This window comes from Electrophorus electricus, chromosome 13 (assembly GCF_041902795.1).
Source record: "Electrophorus electricus isolate QZ-2024a chromosome 13, ASM4190279v1, whole genome shotgun sequence".
In the NCBI taxonomy this organism is placed as follows: domain Eukaryota; kingdom Metazoa; phylum Chordata; class Actinopteri; order Gymnotiformes; family Gymnotidae; genus Electrophorus; species Electrophorus electricus.
In genome coordinates, this window is record NC_137509.1 from 27,275,064 (window position 1) to 27,294,850 (window position 19,787).

Below are 19,787 nucleotides of genomic sequence, written 5' to 3' on the forward strand. Positions count from 1 at the left end.
CTATGAATAGGCAATTAGAGTAAGTGTTTAAGGCTTACGGCCACACCAGTTTGAGAACGCCCAATCTCATCTGACCTTTGAAACTAAGCAAATTTGGACCTGGATAGTACTGAGGTGGGACCCTACCTAGGAATACCAGCTGCTGTAGGCTTTTCTTGCATCACTTTAATTTACTTTCAAGCTGACATGCTCAAATGTGAAGTGCAGTGATTAATAAAAAAAACTATCTGTTAGCACCTGGGAATAGCAAATGCTGTAGGTATTTGTTGCATCACTTTAATTTACTCTGCAACTGACATGCTTCTATGTGAAGTGCATAGATTAAATAGAAATCTTTTTGCACCAGGGAATAGCAGGTGCTCTAAGATTTTATTGCATTCCTTTAATTTATGTTCAAGCTATCATGCTCAAATTTGAAGTGCAGTGAATCATTAAATCAAACTATCTGTTAGTTTTTATTGCATCACTTTAATTTACTTTCAAGCTGACATGCTCAATTGTGAAGTGCAGTGATTAATAAAAAAAACTATCTGTTAGCACCTGGGAATAGCAGATGCTGTAGGTATTTGTTGCATCACTTTAATTTACTTTCAAGCTGACATGCTTCTATGTGCAGTGCACAGAATAAATAGAAATATTTTTGCACCAGGGAATAGCAGGTGCTGTAAGATTTTATTGCATCCCTTTAATTTATGTTCAAGCTATCATGCTCAAATTTGAAGTGCAGTGAATCATTAAGTCAAACTATCTGTTAGCAACTGGGAATAGCAGATGCTGTAGGTATTTGTTGCATCACTTTAATTTACTCTGCAACTGACATGCTTCTATCTGAAGTGCACAGATTAAATAGAAATCTTTTTGCACCAGGGAATAGCAGGTGCTGTAAGATTTTATTGTATCCCTTTAATTTATGTTCAGGCTATCAGGCTCAAATTTGAAGTGCAGTGAATCATTAAATCAAACTATCTGTTAGCACCTGGGAATAGCAGATGCTGTAAGTTTTTATTGCATCACTTTAATTTACTCTCCAACTGACATGCGTGAATGTGACGTGCAGTGATTAATAAAAAATCTGTCTGTTAGTGCCTCTGAATCCCAGATGTTGTAAGCTTTTATTGCATCATTTTAATTTACTTTCAAGCTAACATTCTAGAATGTCAAGTGCAGTGATTAAATAAAAAAAATTGTCAGATTGGTCTTTGATCATATTTGCTATGAATAGGCAATTAGAGTAAGTGTTTAAGGCTTACGGCCACACCAGTTTGAGAACGCCCAATCTCATCTGACCTTTGAAACTAAGCAAATTTGGACCTGGATAGTACTGAGGTGGGACCCTACCTAGGAATACCAGCTGCTGTAGGCTTTTCTTGCATCACTTTAATTTACTTTCAAGCTGACATGCTCAAATGTGAAGTGCAGTGATTAATAAAAAAAACTATCTGTTAGCACCTGGGAATAGCAGATGCTGTAGGTATTTGTTGCATCACTTTAATTTACTCTGCAACTGACATGCTTCTATGTGAAGTGCATAGATTAAATAGAAATCTTTTTGCACCAGGGAATAGCAGGTGCTCTAAGATTTTATTGCATTCCTTTAATTTATGTTCAAGCTATCATGCTCAAATTTGAAGTGCAGTGAATCATTAAATCAAACTATCTGTTAGTTTTTATTGCATCACTTTAATTTACTTTCAAGCTGACATGCTCAATTGTGAAGTGCAGTGATTAATAAAAAAAACTATCTGTTAGCACCTGGGAATAGCAGATGCTGTAGGTATTTGTTGCATCACTTTAATTTACTTTCAAGCTGACATGCTTCTATGTGCAGTGCACAGAATAAATAGAAATCTTTTTGCACCAGGGAATAGCAGGTGCTGTAAGATTTTATTGCATCCCTTTAATTTATGTTCAAGCTATCATATTCAAATTTGAAGTGCAGTGAATCATTAAGTCAAACTATCTGTTAGCAACTGGGAATAGCAGATGCTGTAGGTATTTGTTGCATCACTTTAATTTATGTTCAAGCTATCATGCTCAAATTTGAAGTGCAGTGAATCATTTAATCAAACTATCTGTTAGCACCTGGGAATAGCAGATGCTGTAGGTATTTGTTGCATCACTTTAATTTACTCTGCAACTGACATGCTTCTATCTGAAGTGCACAGATTAAATAGAAATCTTTTTGCACCAGGGAATAGCAGGTGCTGTAAGATTTTATTGTATCCCTTTAATTTATGTTCAGGCTATCAGGCTCAAATTGGAAGTGCAGTGAATCATTAAATCAAACTATCTGTTAGCACCTGGGAATAGCAGATGCTGTAAGTTTTTATTGCATCACTTTAATTTACTCTCCAACTGACATGCGTGAATGTGACGTGCAGTGATTAATAAAAAATCTGTCTGTTAGTGCCTCTGAATCCCAGATGTTGTAAGCTTTTATTGCATCATTTTAATTTACTTTCAAGCTAACATTCTAGAATGTCAAGTGCAGTGATTAAATAAAAAAAATTGTCAGATTGGTCTTTGATCATATTTGCTATGAATAGGCAATTAGAGTAAGTGTTTAAGGCTTACGGCCACACCAGTTTGAGAACGCCCAATCTCATCTGACCTTTGAAACTAAGCAAATTTGGACCTGGATAGTACTGAGGTGGGACCCTACCTAGGAATACCAGCTGCTGTAGGCTTTTCTTGCATCACTTTAATTTACTTTCAAGCTGACATGCTCAAATGTGAAGTGCAGTGATTAATAAAAAAAACTATCTGTTAGCACCTGGGAATAGCAAATGCTGTAGGTATTTGTTGCATCACTTTAATTTACTCTGCAACTGACATGCTTCTATGTGAAGTGCATAGATTAAATAGAAATCTTTTTGCACCAGGGAATAGCAGGTGCTCTAAGATTTTATTGCATTCCTTTAATTTATGTTCAAGCTATCATGCTCAAATTTGAAGTGCAGTGAATCATTAAATCAAACTATCTGTTAGTTTTTATTGCATCACTTTAATTTACTTTCAAGCTGACATGCTCAATTGTGAAGTGCAGTGATTAATAAAAAAAACTATCTGTTAGCACCTGGGAATAGCAGATGCTGTAGGTATTTGTTGCATCACTTTAATTTACTTTCAAGCTGACATGCTTCTATGTGCAGTGCACAGAATAAATAGAAATCTTTTTGCACCAGGGAATAGCAGGTGCTGTAAGATTTTATTGCATCCCTTTAATTTATGTTCAAGCTATCATGCTCAAATTTGAAGTGCAGTGAATCATTAAGTCTAACTATCTGTTAGCAACTGGGAATAGCAGATGCTGTAGGTATTTGTTGCATCACTTTAATTTATGTTCAAGCTATCATGCTCAAATTTGAAGTGCAGTGAATCATTAACTCAAACTATCTGTTAGCACCTGGGAATAGCAGATGCTGTAGGTATTTGTTGCATCACTTTAATTTACTCTGCAACTGACATGCTTCTATCTGAAGTGCACAGATTAAATAGAAATCTTTTTGCACCAGGGAATAGCAGGTGCTGTAAGATTTTATTGTATCCCTTTAATTTATGTTCAGGCTATCAGGCTCAAATTGGAAGTGCAGTGAATCATTAAATCAAACTATCTGTTAGCACCTGGGAATAGCAGATGCTGTAAGTTTTTATTGCATCACTTTAATTTACTCTCCAACTGACATGCGTGAATGTGACGTGCAGTGATTAATAAAAAATCTGTCTTTTAGTGCCTCTGAATCCCAGATGTTGTAAGCTTTTATTGCATCATTTTAATTTACTTTCAAGCTAACATTCTAGAATGTCAAGTGCAGTGATTAAATAAAAAAAATTGTCAGATTGGTCTTTGATCATATTTGCTATGAATAGGCAATTAGAGTAAGTGTTTAAGGCTTACGGCCACACCAGTTTGAGAACGCCCAATCTCATCTGACCTTTGAAACTAAGCAAATTTGGACCTGGATAGTACTGAGGTGGGACCCTACCTAGGAATACCAGCTGCTGTAGGCTTTTCTTGCATCACTTTAATTTACTTTCAAGCTGACATGCTCAATTGTGAAGTGCAGTGATTAATAAAAAAAACTATCTGTTAGCACCTGGGAATAGCAGATGCTGTAGGTATTTGTTGCATCACTTTAATTTACTTTCAAGCTGACATGCTTCTATGTGCAGTGCACAGAATAAATAGAAATCTTTTTGCACCAGGGAATAGCAGGTGCTGTAAGATTTTATTGCATCCCTTTAATTTATGTTCAAGCTATCATGCTCAAATTTGAAGTGCAGTGAATCATTAAGTCAAACTATCTGTTAGCAACTGGGAATAGCAGATGCTGTAGGTATTTGTTGCATCACTTTAATTTATGTTCAAGCTATCATGCTCAAATTTGAAGTGCAGTGAATCATTAAATCAAACTATCTGTTAGCACCTGGGAATAGCAGATGCTGTAGGTATTTGTTGCATCACTTTAATTTACTCTGCAACTGACATGCTTCTATCTGAAGTGCACAGATTAAATAGAAATCTTTTTGCACCAGGGAATAGCAGGTGCTGTAAGATTTTATTGTATCACTTTAATTTATGTTCAGGCTATCAGGCTCAAATTTGAAGTGCAGTGAATCATTAAATCAAACTATCTGTTAGCACCTGGAAATAGCAGATGCTGTAAGTTTTTATTGCATCACTTTAATTTACTCTCCAACTGACATGCGTGAATGTGACGTGCAGTGATTAATAAAAAATCTGTCTGTTAGTGCCTCTGAATCCCAGATGTTGTAAGCTTTTATTGCATCATTTTAATTTACTTTCAAGCTAACATTCTAGAATGTCAAGTGCAGTGATTAAATAAAAAAAATTGTCAGATTGGTCTTTGATCATATTTGCTATGAATAGGCAATTAGAGTAAGTGTTTAAGGCTTACGGCCACACCAGTTTGAGAACGCCCAATCTCATCTGACCTTTGAAACTAAGCAAATTTGGACCTGGATAGTACTGAGGTGGGACCCTACCTAGGAATACCAGCTGCTGTAGGCTTTTCTTGCATCACTTTAATTTACTTTCAAGCTGACATGCTCAATTGTGAAGTGCAGTGATTAATAAAAAAAACTATCTGTTAGCACCTGGGAATAGCAGATGCTGTAGGTATTTGTTGCATCACTTTAATTTACTCTGCAACTGACATGCTTCTATGTGAAGTGCATAGATTAAATAGAAATCTTTTTGCACCAGGGAATAGCAGGTGCTCTAAGATTTTATTGCATTCCTTTAATTTATGTTCAAGCTATCATGCTCAAATTTGAAGTGCAGTGAATCATTAAATCAAACTATCTGTTAGTTTTTATTGCATCACTTTAATTTACTTTCAAGCTGACATGCTCAATTGTGAAGTGCAGTGATTAATAAAAAAAACTATCTGTTAGCACCTGGGAATAGCAGATGCTGTAGGTATTTGTTGCATCACTTTAATTTACTTTCAAGCTGACATGCTTCTATGTGCAGTGCACAGAATAAATAGAAATCTTTTTGCACCAGGGAATAGCAGGTGCTGTAAGATTTTATTGCATCCCTTTAATTTATGTTCAAGCTATCATGCTCAAATTTGAAGTGCAGTGAATCATTAAGTCAAACTATCTGTTAGCAACTGGGAATAGCAGATGCTGTAGGTATTTGTTGCATCACTTTAATTTATGTTCAAGCTATCATGCTCAAATTTGAAGTGCAGTGAATCATTAAATCAAACTATCTGTTAGCACCTGGGAATAGCAGATGCTGTAGGTATTTGTTGCATCACTTTAATTTACTCTGCAACTGACATGCTTCTATCTGAAGTGCACAGATTAAATAGAAATCTTTTTGCACCAGGGAATAGCAGGTGCTCTAAGATTTTATTGCATTCCTTTAATTTATGTTCAAGCTATCATGCTCAAATTTGAAGTGCAGTGAATCATTAAATCAAACTATCTGTTAGTTTTTATTGCATCACTTTAATTTACTTTCAAGCTGACATGCTCAATTGTGAAGTGCAGTGATTAATAAAAAAACCTATCTGTTAGCACCTGGGAATAGCAGATGCTGTAGGTATTTGTTGCATCACTTTAATTTACTTTCAAGCTGACATGCTTCTATGTGCAGTGCACAGAATAAATAGAAATCTTTTTGCACCAGGGAATAGCAGGTGCTGTAAGATTTTATTGCATCCCTTTAATTTATGTTCAAGCTATCATGCTCAAATTTGAAGTGCAGTGAATCATTAAGTCAAACTATCTGTTATCAACTGGGAATAGCAGATGCTGTAGGTATTTGTTGCATCACTTTAATTTATGTTCAAGCTATCATGCTCAAATTTGAAGTGCAGTGAATCATTAAATCAAACTATCTGTTAGCACCTGGGAATAGCAGATGCTGTAGGTATTTGTTGCATCACTTTAATTTACTCTGCAACTGACATGCTTCTATCTGAAGTGCACAGATTAAATAGAAATCTTTTTGCACCAGGGAATAGCAGGTGCTGTAAGATTTAATTGTATCCCTTTAATTTATGTTCAGGCTATCAGGCTCAAATTTGAAGTGCAGTGAATAATTAAATCAAACTATCTGTTAGCACCTGGGAATAGCAGATGCTGTAAGTTTTTATTGCATCACTTTAATTTACTCTCCAACTGGCATGCGTGAATGTGAAGTGCAGTGATTAATAAAAAATCTGTCTGTTAGTGCCTCTGAATCCCAGATGTTGTAAGCTTTTATTGCATCATTTTAATTTACTTTCAAGCTAACATTCTAGAATGTCAAGTGCAGTGATTAAATAAAAAAAATTGTCAGATTGGTCTTTGATCATATTTGCTATGAATAGGCAATTAGAGTAAGTGTTTAAGGCTTACGGCCACACCAGTTTGAGAACGCCCAATCTCATCTGACCTTTGAAACTAAGCAAATTTGGACCTGGATAGTACTGAGGTGGGACCCTACCTAGGAATACCAGCTGCTGTAGGCTTTTCTTGCATCACTTTAATTTACTTTCAAGCTGACATGCTCAATTGTGAAGTGCAGTGATTAATAAAAAAAACTATCTGTTAGCACCTGGGAATAGCAGATGCTGTAGGTATTTGTTGCATCACTTTAATTTACTTTCAAGCTGACATGCTTCTATGTGCAGTGCACAGAATAAATAGAAATCTTTTTGCACCAGGGAATAGCAGGTGCTGTAGGTATTTGTTGCATCACTTTAATTTACTCTGCAACTGATATGCTTCTATGTGAAGTGCATAGATTAAATAGAAATCTTTTTGCACCAGGGAATAGCAGGTGCTCTAAGATTTTATTGCATTCCTTTAATTTATGTTCAAGCTATCATGCTCAAATTTGAAGTGCAGTGAATCATTAAATCAAACTATCTGTTAGTTTTTATTGCATCACTTTAATTTACTTTCAAGCTGACATGCTCAATTGTGAAGTGCAGTGATTAATAAAAAAAACTATCTGTTAGCACCTGGGAATAGCAGATGCTGTAGGTATTTGTTGCATCACTTTAATTTACTTTCAAGCTGACATGCTTCTATGTGCGGTGCACAGAATAAATAGAAATCTTTTTGCACCAGTGAATAGCAGGTGCTGTAAGATTTTATTGCATCCCTTTAATTTATGTTCAAGCTATCATGCTCAAATTTGAAGTGCAGTGAATCATTAAGTCAAACTATCTGTTAGCAACTGGGAATAGCAGATGCTGTAGGTATTTGTTGCATCACTTTAATTTATGTTCAAGCTATCATGCTCAAATTTGAAGTGCAGTGAATCATTAAATCAAACGATCTGTTAGCACCTGGGAATAGCAGATGCTGTAGGTATTTGTTGCATCACTTTAATTTACTCTGCAACTGACATGCTTCTATCTGAAGTGCACAGATTAAATAGAAATCTTTTTGCACCAGGGAATAGCAGGTGCTCTAAGATTTTATTGCATTCCTTTAATTTATGTTCAAGCTATCATGCTCAAATTTGAAGTGCAGTGAATCATTAAATCAAACTATCTGTTAGTTTTTATTGCATCACTTTAATTTACTTTCAAGCTGACATGCTCAATTGTGAAGTGCAGTGATTAATAAAAAAAACTATCTGTTAGCACCTGGGAATAGCAGATGCTGTAGGTATTTGTTGCATCACTTTAATTTACTTTCAAGCTGACATGCTTCTATGTGCAGTGCACAGAATAAATAGAAATCTTTTTGCACCAGGGAATAGCAGGTGCTGTAAGATTTTATTGCATCCCTTTAATTTATGTTCAAGCTATCATGCTCAAATTTGAAGTGCAGTGAATCATTAAGTCAAACTATCTGTTAGCACCTGGGAATAGCAGATGCTGTAGGTATTTGTTGCATCACTTTAATTTATGTTCAAGCTATCATGCTCAAATTTGAAGTGCAGTGAATCATTAAATCAAACTATCTGTTAGCACCTGGGAATAGCAGATGCTGTAGGTATTTGTTGCATCACTTTAATTTACTCTGCAACTGACATGCTTCTATCTGAAGTGCACAGATTAAATAGAAATATTTTTGCACCAGGGAATAGCAGGTGCTGTAAGATTTTATTGCATCCCTTTAATTTATGTTCAGGCTATCAGGCTCAAATTTGAAGTGCATTGAATCATTAAATCAAACTATCTGTTAGCACCTGGGAATAGCAGATGCTGTAAGTTTTTATTGCATCACTTTAATTTACTCTCCAACTGACATGCGTGAATGTGAAGTGCAGTGATTAATAAAAAATCTGTCTGTTAGTGCCTCTGAATCCCAGATGTTGTAAGCTTTTATTGCATCATTTTAATTTACTTTCAAGCTGACATGCTCAATTGTGAAGTGCAGTGATTAATAAAAAAAACTATCTGTTAGCACCTGGGAATAGCAGATGCTGTAGGTATTTGTTGCATCACTTTAATTTACTCTGCAACTGACATGCTTTATCTGAAGTGCACAGATTAAATAGAAATCTTTTTGCACCAGGGAATAGCAGGTGCTGTAAGATTTAATTGTATCCCTTTAATTTATGTTCAGGCTATCAGGCTCAAATTTGAAGTGCAGTGAATAATTAAATCAAACTATCTGTTAGCACCTGGGAATAGCAGATGCTGTAAGTTTTTATTGCATCACTTTAATTTACTCTCCAACTGGCATGCGTGAATGTGAAGTGCAGTGATTAATAAAAAATCTGTCTGTTAGTGCCTCTGAATCCCAGATGTTGTAAGCTTTTATTGCATCATTTTAATTTACTTTCAAGCTAACATTCTAGAATGTCAAGTGCAGTGATTAAATAAAAAAAATTGTCAGATTGGTCTTTGATCATATTTGCTATGAATAGGCAATTAGAGTAAGTGTTTAAGGCTTACGGCCACACCAGTTTGAGAACGCCCAATCTCATCTGACCTTTGAAACTAAGCAAATTTGGACCTGGATAGTACTGAGGTGGGACCCTACCTAGGAATACCAGCTGCTGTAGGCTTTTCTTGCATCACTTTAATTTACTTTCAAGCTGACATGCTCAATTGTGAAGTGCAGTGATTAATAAAAAAAACTATCTGTTAGCACCTGGGAATAGCAGATGCTGTAGGTATTTGTTGCATCACTTTAATTTACTTTCAAGCTGACATGCTTCTATGTGCAGTGCACAGAATAAATAGAAATCTTTTTGCACCAGGGAATAGCAGGTGCTGTAGGTATTTGTTGCATCACTTTAATTTACTCTGCAACTGACATGCTTCTATGTGAAGTGCATAGATTAAATAGAAATCTTTTTGCACCAGGGAATAGCAGGTGCTCTAAGATTTTATTGCATTCCTTTAATTTATGTTCAAGCTATCATGCTCAAATTTGAAGTGCAGTGAATCATTAAATCAAACTATCTGTTAGTTTTTATTGCATCACTTTAATTTACTTTCAAGCTGACATGCTCAATTGTGAAGTGCAGTGATTAATAAAAAAAACTATCTGTTAGCACCTGGGAATAGCAGATGCTGTAGGTATTTGTTGCATCACTTTAATTTACTTTCAAGCTGACATGCTTCTATGTGCGGTGCACAGAATAAATAGAAATCTTTTTGCACCAGTGAATAGCAGGTGCTGTAAGATTTTATTGCATCCCTTTAATTTATGTTCAAGCTATCATGCTCAAATTTGAAGTGCAGTGAATCATTAAGTCAAACTATCTGTTAGCAACTGGGAATAGCAGATGCTGTAGGTATTTGTTGCATCACTTTAATTTATGTTCAAGCTATCATGCTCAAATTTGAAGTGCAGTGAATCATTAAATCAAACTATCTGTTAGCACCTGGGAATAGCAGATGCTGTAGGTATTTGTTGCATCACTTTAATTTACTCTGCAACTGACATGCTTCTATCTGAAGTGCACAGATTAAATAGAAATCTTTTTGCACCAGGGAATAGCAGGTGCTCTAAGATTTTATTGCATTCCTTTAATTTATGTTCAAGCTATCATGCTCAAATTTGAAGTGCAGTGAATCATTAAATCAAACTATCTGTTAGTTTTTATTGCATCACTTTAATTTACTTTCAAGCTGACATGCTCAATTGTGAAGTGCAGTGATTAATTAAAAAAACTATCTGTTAGCACCTGGGAATAGCAGATGCTGTAGGTATTTGTTGCATCACTTTAATTTACTTTCAAGCTGACATGCTTCTATGTGCAGTGCACAGAATAAATAGAAATCTTTTTGCACCAGGGAATAGCAGGTGCTGTAAGATTTTATTGCATCCCTTTAATTTATGTTCAGGCTATCAGGCTCAAATTTGAAGTGCATTGAATCATTAAATCAAACTATCTGTTAGCACCTGGGAATAGCAGATGCTGTAAGTTTTTATTGCATCACTTTAATTTACTCTCCAACTGACATGCGTGAATGTGAAGTGCAGTGATTAATAAAAAATCTGTCTGTTAGTGCCTCTGAATCCCAGATGTTGTAAGCTTTTATTGCATCATTTTAATTTACTTTCAAGCTGACATGCTCAATTGTGAAGTGCAGTGATTAATAAAAAAAACTATCTGTTAGCACCTGGGAATAGCAGATGCTGTAGGTATTTGTTGCATCACTTTAATTTACTCTGCAACTGACATGCTTTATCTGAAGTGCACAGATTAAATAGAAATCTTTTTGCACCAGGGAATAGCAGGTGCTGTAAGATTTAATTGTATCCCTTTAATTTATGTTCAGGCTATCAGGCTCAAATTTGAAGTGCAGTGAATAATTAAATCAAACTATCTGTTAGCACCTGGGAATAGCAGATGCTGTAAGTTTTTATTGCATCACTTTAATTTACTCTCCAACTGGCATGCGTGAATGTGAAGTGCAGTGATTAATAAAAAATCTGTCTGTTAGTGCCTCTGAATCCCAGATGTTGTAAGCTTTTATTGCATCATTTTAATTTACTTTCAAGCTAACATTCTAGAATGTCAAGTGCAGTGATTAAATAAAAAAAATTGTCAGATTGGTCTTTGATCATATTTGCTATGAATAGGCAATTAGAGTAAGTGTTTAAGGCTTACGGCCACACCAGTTTGAGAACGCCCAATCTCATCTGACCTTTGAAACTAAGCAAATTTGGACCTGGATAGTACTGAGGTGGGACCCTACCTAGGAATACCAGCTGCTGTAGGCTTTTCTTGCATCACTTTAATTTACTTTCAAGCTGACATGCTCAATTGTGAAGTGCAGTGATTAATAAAAAAAACTATCTGTTAGCACCTGGGAATAGCAGATGCTGTAGGTATTTGTTGCATCACTTTAATTTACTTTCAAGCTGACATGCTTCTATGTGCAGTGCACAGAATAAATAGAAATCTTTTTGCACCAGGGAATAGCAGGTGCTGTAGGTATTTGTTGCATCACTTTAATTTACTCTGCAACTGACATGCTTCTATGTGAAGTGCATAGATTAAATAGAAATCTTTTTGCACCAGGGAATAGCAGGTGCTCTAAGATTTTATTGCATTCCTTTAATTTATGTTCAAGCTATCATGCTCAAATTTGAAGTGCAGTGAATCATTAAATCAAACTATCTGTTAGTTTTTATTGCATCACTTTAATTTACTTTCAAGCTGACATGCTCAATTGTGAAGTGCAGTGATTAATAAAAAAAACTATCTGTTAGCACCTGGGAATAGCAGATGCTGTAGGTATTTGTTGCATCACTTTAATTTACTTTCAAGCTGACATGCTTCTATGTGCGGTGCACAGAATAAATAGAAATCTTTTTGCACCAGTGAATAGCAGGTGCTGTAAGATTTTATTGCATCCCTTTAATTTATGTTCAAGCTATCATGCTCAAATTTGAAGTGCAGTGAATCATTAAGTCAAACTATCTGTTAGCAACTGGGAATAGCAGATGCTGTAGGTATTTGTTGCATCACTTTAATTTATGTTCAAGCTATCATGCTCAAATTTGAAGTGCAGTGAATCATTAAATCAAACTATCTGTTAGCACCTGGGAATAGCAGATGCTGTAGGTATTTGTTGCATCACTTTAATTTACTCTGCAACTGACATGCTTCTATCTGAAGTGCACAGATTAAATAGAAATCTTTTTGCACCAGGGAATAGCAGGTGCTCTAAGATTTTATTGCATTCCTTTAATTTATGTTCAAGCTATCATGCTCAAATTTGAAGTGCAGTGAATCATTAAATCAAACTATCTGTTAGTTTTTATTGCATCACTTTAATTTACTTTCAAGCTGACATGCTCAATTGTGAAGTGCAGTGATTAATAAAAAAAACTATCTGTTAGCACCTGGGAATAGCAGATGCTGTAGGTATTTGTTGCATCACTTTAATTTACTTTCAAGCTGACATGCTTCTATGTGCAGTGCACAGAATAAATAGAAATCTTTTTGCACCAGGGAATAGCAGGTGCTGTAAGATTTTATTGCATCCCTTTAATTTATGTTCAAGCTATCATGCTCAAATTTGAAGTGCAGTGAATCATTAAGTCAAACTATCTGTTAGCACCTGGGAATAGCAGATGCTGTAGGTATTTGTTGCATCACTTTAATTTATGTTCAAGCTATCATGCTCAAATTTGAAGTGCAGTGAATCATTAAATCAAACTATCTGTTAGCACCTGGGAATAGCAGATGCTGTAGGTATTTGTTGCATCACTTTAATTTACTCTGCAACTGACATGCTTCTATCTGAAGTGCACAGATTAAATAGAAATATTTTTGCACCAGGGAATAGCAGGTGCTGTAAGATTTTATTGCATCCCTTTAATTTATGTTCAGGCTATCAGGCTCAAATTTGAAGTGCATTGAATCATTAAATCAAACTATCTGTTAGCACCTGGGAATAGCAGATGCTGTAAGTTTTTATTGCATCACTTTAATTTACTCTCCAACTGACATGCGTGAATGTGAAGTGCAGTGATTAATAAAAAATCTGTCTGTTAGTGCCTCTGAATCCCAGATGTTGTAAGCTTTTATTGCATCATTTTAATTTACTTTCAAGCTGACATGCTCAATTGTGAAGTGCAGTGATTAATAAAAAAAACTATGTTAGTTGTAAGCTTTTATTGCATCATTTAATTTACTTTCAAGATAACATTCTAGAATGTCAAGTGCAGGGATTAATAAAAAAAATTGTCAGATTGGTCTTTGATCATATTTGCTATGTTTAGGCAATTTGAGTAAGCGTTTAAAGCTTACGGCCACACCAGCTTGAGAACGCCCAATGTCATCTGACCTTGGAAGCTAAGCAAGTTTGGGACTGGATAGTACTGAGGTGGGACCCTACCTAGGAATACTAGGTGCTGTAAGTTTTTGTTGCATCACTTTAATTTAATCTGCAACTGACATGCTTGTATGTGAAGTGTACAGATTAAATAGAAATATTTTAGTACCAGGGAATAGCAGGTGCTGTAAGATTTTATTGCATCCCTTTAATTTATGTTCAAGCTATCATGTTCAAATTTGAAGTGCAGTGAATAATTAAATCAAACTATCTGTTAGCACCTGGGAATAGCAGATGCTGTAAGTTTTTATTGCATCATTTTAATTTACTCTCCAACTGACATGCTTGAATGTGAAGTGCAGTGATTAATAAAAAAACTGTCTGTTAGTTGTAAGCTTTTATTGCATCATTTAATTTACTTTCAAGATAACATTCTAGAATGTCAAGTGCAGGGATTAATAAAAAAAAAATTGTCAGATTGGTCTTTGATCATATTTGCTATGATTAGGCAATTTGAGTAAGAGTTTAAGGCTTACGGCCACACCAGCTTGAGAACGCCCAATCTCATCTGACCTTGGAAGCTAAGCAAGTTTGGGATTGGATAGTACTGAGGTGGGACCCTACCTAGGAATACTAGGTGCTGTAAGCTTTTCTTGCATCACTTTAATTTACTTTCAAGCTGACATGCTCAAATGTGAAGTGCGGTGATTAAACTATCTGTTAGCACCTGGGAATAGCAGATGCTGTAGGTATTTGTTGCATCACTTTAATTTACTTTCAAGCTGACATGCTTCTATGTGCAGTGCACAGAATAAATAGAAATCTTTTTGCACCAGGGAATAGCAGGTGCTGTAAGATTTTATTGCATCCCTTTAATTTATGTTCAAGATATCATGCTCAAATTTGAAGTGCAGTGAATCATTAAGTCAAACTATCTGTTAGCAACTGGGAATAGCAGATGCTGTAGGTATTTGTTGCATCACTTTAATTTATGTTCAAGCTATCATGCTCAAATTTGAAGTGCAGTGAATCATTAAATCAAACTATCTGTTAGCACCTGGGAATAGCAGATGCTGTAGGTATTTGTTGCATCACTTTAATTTACTCTGCAACTGACATGCTTCTATCTGAAGTGCACAGATTAAATAGAAATCTTTTAGAACCAGGGAATAGCAGGTGCTGTAAGATTTTATTGCATCCCTTTAATTTATGTTCAAGCTATCATGTTCAAATTTGAAGTGCAGTGAATAATTAAATCAAACTATCTGTTAGCACCTGGGAATAGCAGATGCTGTAAGTTTTTATTGCATCACTTTAATTTACTCTCCAACTGACATGCTTGAATGTGAAGTGCAGTGATTAATAAAAAAACTGTCTGTTAGTGCCTCCGTATACCAGATGTTGTAAGCTTTTATTGCATCAATTTAATTTACTTTCAAGATAACATTCTAGAATGTCAAGTGTAGGGATTAATAAAAAAATTGTCAGATTGGTCTTTGATCATATTTGCTATGATTAGGCAATTTGAGTAAGTGTTTAAGGCTTACTACCACACCAGCTTGAGAACACCCAATCTCATCTGACCTTGGAAGCTACGCAAGTTTGGGACTGGTTAGTACTGAGGTGGGACCCTACCTAGGAATACTAGGTGCTGTAAGCTTTTCTTGCATCACTTTAATTTACTTTCAAGCTGACATGCTCAAATGTGAAGTGCAGTGATTAATAAAAAAAAACTATCTGTTAGCACCTGGAAATAGCAGATGCTGCAAGTTTTTATTTTGCATCACTTTCATTTACTCTCTAACTCACATGCCTGAATGTGAAGTGCAGTGATTCATCAAAAAACTATCTGTTAGCACCTTGGACTACGAGATGCTGTAAGCTTCTCTTGCATCACTTTAATTTACTTTCAAGATGACATGCTAGGATGTGAAGTGCAGTGATTAATTAAAAAAACTATCTGTTAGCACCTGGGAATAGCAGATGCTGTAAATTTTTGTTGCATCACTTATTTTAATCTGCAACTGACATGCTTGTATGTGAAGTGTACAGATTAAATAGAAATCTTTTAGTACCAGGGAATAGCAGGTGCTGTAAGATTTTATTGCATCCCTTTAATTTATGTTCAAGCTATCATGTTCAAATTTGAAGTGCAGTGAATAATTAAATCAAACTATCTGTTAGCACCTGGGAATAGCAGATGCTGTAAGTTTTTTTTTGCATCACTTTCATTTACTATCCAACTCACATGCCTGAATGTGAAGTGCAGTGATTCATCAAAAAACTATCTGTTAGCACCTTGGACTACGAGATGCTGTAAGCTTCTCTAGCATCACTTTATTTTACTTTCAAGATGAAATGCTAGGATGTGAAGTGCAGTGATTAATTTAAAAAAAGTATATGTTAGCACCTGGGAATAGCAGATGCTGTAAATTTTTGTTGCATCATTTTAATTTAATCTGCAACTGACATGCTTGTATGTGAAGTGTACAGATTAAATAGAAATCTTTTAGTACCAGGGAATAGCAGGTGCTGTAAGATTTTATTGCATCCCTTTAATTTATGTTCAAGCTATCATGTTCAAATTTGAAGTGCAGTGAATAATTAAATCAAACTATCTGTTAGCACCTGGGAATAGCAGATGCTGTAAGTTTTTATTGCATCACTTTAATTTACTCTCCAACTGACATGCTTGAATGTGAAGTGCAGTGATTAATAAAAAAACTGTCTGTTAGTGCCTCCGTATACCAGATGTTGTAAGCTTTTATTGCATCATTTAATTTACTTTCAAGATAACATTCTAGAATGTCAAGTGCAGGGATTAATAAAAAAAATTGTCAGATTGGTCTTTGATCAGATTTGCTATGATTAGGCAATTTGAGTAAGAGTTTAAAGCTTACGGCCACACCAGCTTGAGAACGCCCAATCTCATCTGACCTTGGAAGCTAAGCAAGTTTGGGATTGGATAGTACTGAGGTGGGACCCTACCTAGGAATACTAGGTGCTGTAAGCTTTTCTTGCATCACTTTAATTTACTTTCAAGCTGACATGCTCAAATGTGAAGTGCAGTGATTAATAAAAAAAACTATGTTAGTTGTAAGCTTTTATTGCATCATTTAATTTACTTTCAAGATAACATTCTAGAATGTCAAGTGCAGGGACTAATAAAAAAAATTGTCAGATTGGTCTTTGATCATATTTGCTATGATTAGGCAATTTGAGTAAGCCTTTAAGGCTTACGGCCACACCAGCTTGAGAACACCGAATGTCATCTGACCTTGGAAGCTAAGCAAGTTTGGGACTGGATAGTACTGAGGTGGGACCCTACCTAGGAATACTAGGTGCTGTAAATTTTTGTTGCATCACTTTAATTTAATCTGCAACTGACATGCTTGTATGTGAAGTGTACAGATTAAATAGAAATATTTTAGTACCAGGGAATAGCAGGTGCTGTAAGATTTTATTGCATCCCTTTAATTTATGTTCAAGCTATCATGTTCAAATTTGAAGTGCAGTGAATAATTAAATCAAACTATCTGTTAGCACCTGGGAATAGCAGATGCTGTAAGTTTTTATTGCATCACTTTAATTTACTCTCCAACTGACATGCTTGAATGTGAAGTGCAGTGATTAATCAAAAAACTGTCTGTTAGTGCCTCCGTATACCAGATGTTGTAAGCTTTTATTGCTTCATTTAATTTACTTTCAAGATAACATTCTAGAATGTCAAGTGCAGGGATTAATCAAAAAAAAATTGTCAGATTGGTCTTTGATCATATTTGCTATGATTAGGCAATTTGAGTAAGAGTTTAAATCTTACGGCCACACCAGCTTGAGAATGCCCAATCTCATCTGACCTTGGAAGCTAAGCAAGTTTGGGATTGGATAGTACTGAGGTGGGACCCTACCTAGGAATACTAGGTGCTGTAAGCTTTTCTTGCATCACTTTAATTTACTTTCAAGCTGACATGCTCAAATGTGAAGTGCAGTGATTAATAAAAAAAACTATGTTAGTTGTAAGCTTTTATTGCATCATTTAATTTACTTTCAAGATAACATTCTAGAATGTCAAGTGCAGGGACTAATAAAAAAAATTGTCAGATTGGTCTTTGATCATATTTCCTATGATTAGGCAATTTGAGTAAGCCTTTAAGTCTTACGGCCACACCAGCTTGAGAACGCCGAATGTCATCTGACCTTGGAAGCTAAGCAAGTTTGGGACTGGATAGTACTGAGGTGGGACTCTACCTAGGAATACTAGGTGCTGTAAGTTTTTGTTGCATCACTTTAATTTAATCTGCAACTGACATGCTTGTATGTGAAGTGTACAGATTAAATAGAAATATTTTAGTACCAGGGAATAGCAGGTGCTGTAAGATTTTATTGCATCCCTTTAATTTATGTTCAAGCTATCATGTTCAAATTTGAAGTGCAGTGAATAATTAAATCAAACTATCTGTTAGCACCTGGGAATAGCAGATGCTGTAAGTTTTTATTGCATCACTTTAATTTACTCTCCAACTGACATGCTTGAATGTGAAGTGCAGTGATTAATCAAAAAACTGTCTGTTAGTGCCTCCGTATACCAGATGTTGTAAGCTTTTATTGCTTCATTTAATTTACTTTCAAGATAACATTCTAGAATGTCAAGTGCAGGGATTAATCAAAAAAAAATTGTCAGATTGGTCTTTGATCATATTTGCTATGATTAGGCAATTTGAGTAAGAGTTTAAATCTTACGGCCACACCAGCTTGATAATGCCCAATCTCATCTGACCTTGGAAGCTAAGCAAGTTTGGGATTGGATAGTACTGAGGTGGGACCCTACCTAGGAATACTAGGTGCTGTAAGCTTTTCTTGCATCACTTTAATTTACTTTCAAGCTGACATGCTCAAATGTGAAGTGCAGTGATTAATAAAAAAAACTATGTTAGTTGTAAGCTTTTATTGCATCATTTAATTTACTTTCAAGATAACATTCTAGAATGTCAAGTGCAGGGATTAATAAAAAAAATTGTCAGATTGGTCTTTGATCATATTTGCTATGTTTAGGCAATTTGAGTAAGCGTTTAAGGCTTACGGCCACACCAGCTTGAGAACGCCCAATGTCATCTGACCTTGGAAGCTAAGCAAGTTTGGGACTGGATAGTACTGAGGTGGGACCCTACCTAGGAATACTAGGTGCTGTAAGTTTTTGTTGCATCACTTTAATTTAATCTGCAACTGACATGCTTGTATGTGAAGTGTACAGACTAAATAGAAATATTTTAGTACCAGGGAATAGCAGGTGCTGTAAGATTTTATTGCATCCCTTTAATTTATGTTCAAGCTATCATGTTCAAATTTGAAGTGCAGTGAATAATTAAATCAAACTATCTGTTAGCACCTGGGAATAGCAGATGCTGTAAGTTTTTTTTTGCATCACTTTCATTTACTATCCAACTCACATGCCTGAATGTGAAGTGCAGTGATTCATCAAAAAACTATCTGTTAGCACCTTGGACTACGAGATGCTGTAAGCTTCTCTTGCATCACTTTATTTTACTTTCAAGATGACATGCTAGGATGTGAAGTGCAGTGATTAATTAAAAAAAAGTATCTGTTAGCACCTGGGAATAGCAGATGCTGTAAGTTTTTGTTGCATCACTTTAATTTAATCTGCAACTGACATGCTTGTATGTGAAGTGTACAGATTAAATAGAAATATTTTAGTACCAGGGAATAGCAGGTGCTGTAAGATTTTATTGCATCCCTTTAATTTATGTTCAAGCTATCATGTTCAAATTTGAAGTGCAGTGAATAATTAAATCAAACTATCTGTTAGCACCTGGGAATAGCAGATGCTGTAAGTTTTTATTGCATCACTTTAATTTACTCTCCAACTGACATGCTTGAATGTGAAGTGCAGTGATTAATAAAAAAACTGTCTGTTAGTGCCTCCGTGTACCAGATGTTGTAAGCTTTTATTGCTTCATTTAATTTACTTTCAAGATAACATTCTAGAATGTCAAGTGCAGGGATTAATCAAAAAAAAATTGTCAGATTGGTCTTTGATCATATTTG

The 19,787-nt window shown here is 35.3% G+C and overlaps 16 pseudogenes; all 16 read left to right on the plus strand.

Moving 5' to 3' along the window:
- Positions 1 to 32: 32 nt before the first annotated feature.
- On the plus strand, positions 33 to 151 carry LOC145645758 (5S ribosomal RNA; annotated as a pseudogene).
- A 1,093-nt stretch (positions 152 to 1,244) lies between these two features.
- LOC145645759 (5S ribosomal RNA) lies at positions 1,245 to 1,363 on the plus strand (annotated as a pseudogene).
- Positions 1,364 to 2,568: 1,205 nt separating this feature from the next.
- Positions 2,569 to 2,687, plus strand: LOC145645760 (5S ribosomal RNA; annotated as a pseudogene).
- A 1,205-nt stretch (positions 2,688 to 3,892) lies between these two features.
- LOC145645761 (5S ribosomal RNA) lies at positions 3,893 to 4,011 on the plus strand (annotated as a pseudogene).
- Positions 4,012 to 4,913: 902 nt separating this feature from the next.
- LOC145645762 (5S ribosomal RNA) lies at positions 4,914 to 5,032 on the plus strand (annotated as a pseudogene).
- A 1,838-nt stretch (positions 5,033 to 6,870) lies between these two features.
- On the plus strand, positions 6,871 to 6,989 carry LOC145645764 (5S ribosomal RNA; annotated as a pseudogene).
- Positions 6,990 to 9,371: 2,382 nt separating this feature from the next.
- LOC145645765 (5S ribosomal RNA) lies at positions 9,372 to 9,490 on the plus strand (annotated as a pseudogene).
- A 2,052-nt stretch (positions 9,491 to 11,542) lies between these two features.
- LOC145645766 (5S ribosomal RNA) lies at positions 11,543 to 11,661 on the plus strand (annotated as a pseudogene).
- Positions 11,662 to 13,693: 2,032 nt separating this feature from the next.
- LOC145645335 (5S ribosomal RNA) lies at positions 13,694 to 13,812 on the plus strand (annotated as a pseudogene).
- Positions 13,813 to 14,254: 442 nt separating this feature from the next.
- LOC145650877 (5S ribosomal RNA) lies at positions 14,255 to 14,373 on the plus strand (annotated as a pseudogene).
- An 892-nt stretch (positions 14,374 to 15,265) lies between these two features.
- LOC145645362 (5S ribosomal RNA) lies at positions 15,266 to 15,384 on the plus strand (annotated as a pseudogene).
- Positions 15,385 to 16,618: 1,234 nt separating this feature from the next.
- LOC145650878 (5S ribosomal RNA) lies at positions 16,619 to 16,737 on the plus strand (annotated as a pseudogene).
- An 801-nt stretch (positions 16,738 to 17,538) lies between these two features.
- On the plus strand, positions 17,539 to 17,657 carry LOC145644764 (5S ribosomal RNA; annotated as a pseudogene).
- Positions 17,658 to 17,878: 221 nt separating this feature from the next.
- On the plus strand, positions 17,879 to 17,997 carry LOC145646241 (5S ribosomal RNA; annotated as a pseudogene).
- A 461-nt stretch (positions 17,998 to 18,458) lies between these two features.
- LOC145644595 (5S ribosomal RNA) lies at positions 18,459 to 18,577 on the plus strand (annotated as a pseudogene).
- A 221-nt stretch (positions 18,578 to 18,798) lies between these two features.
- LOC145645336 (5S ribosomal RNA) lies at positions 18,799 to 18,917 on the plus strand (annotated as a pseudogene).
- The last annotated feature ends 870 nt before the right edge of the window (positions 18,918 to 19,787 follow it).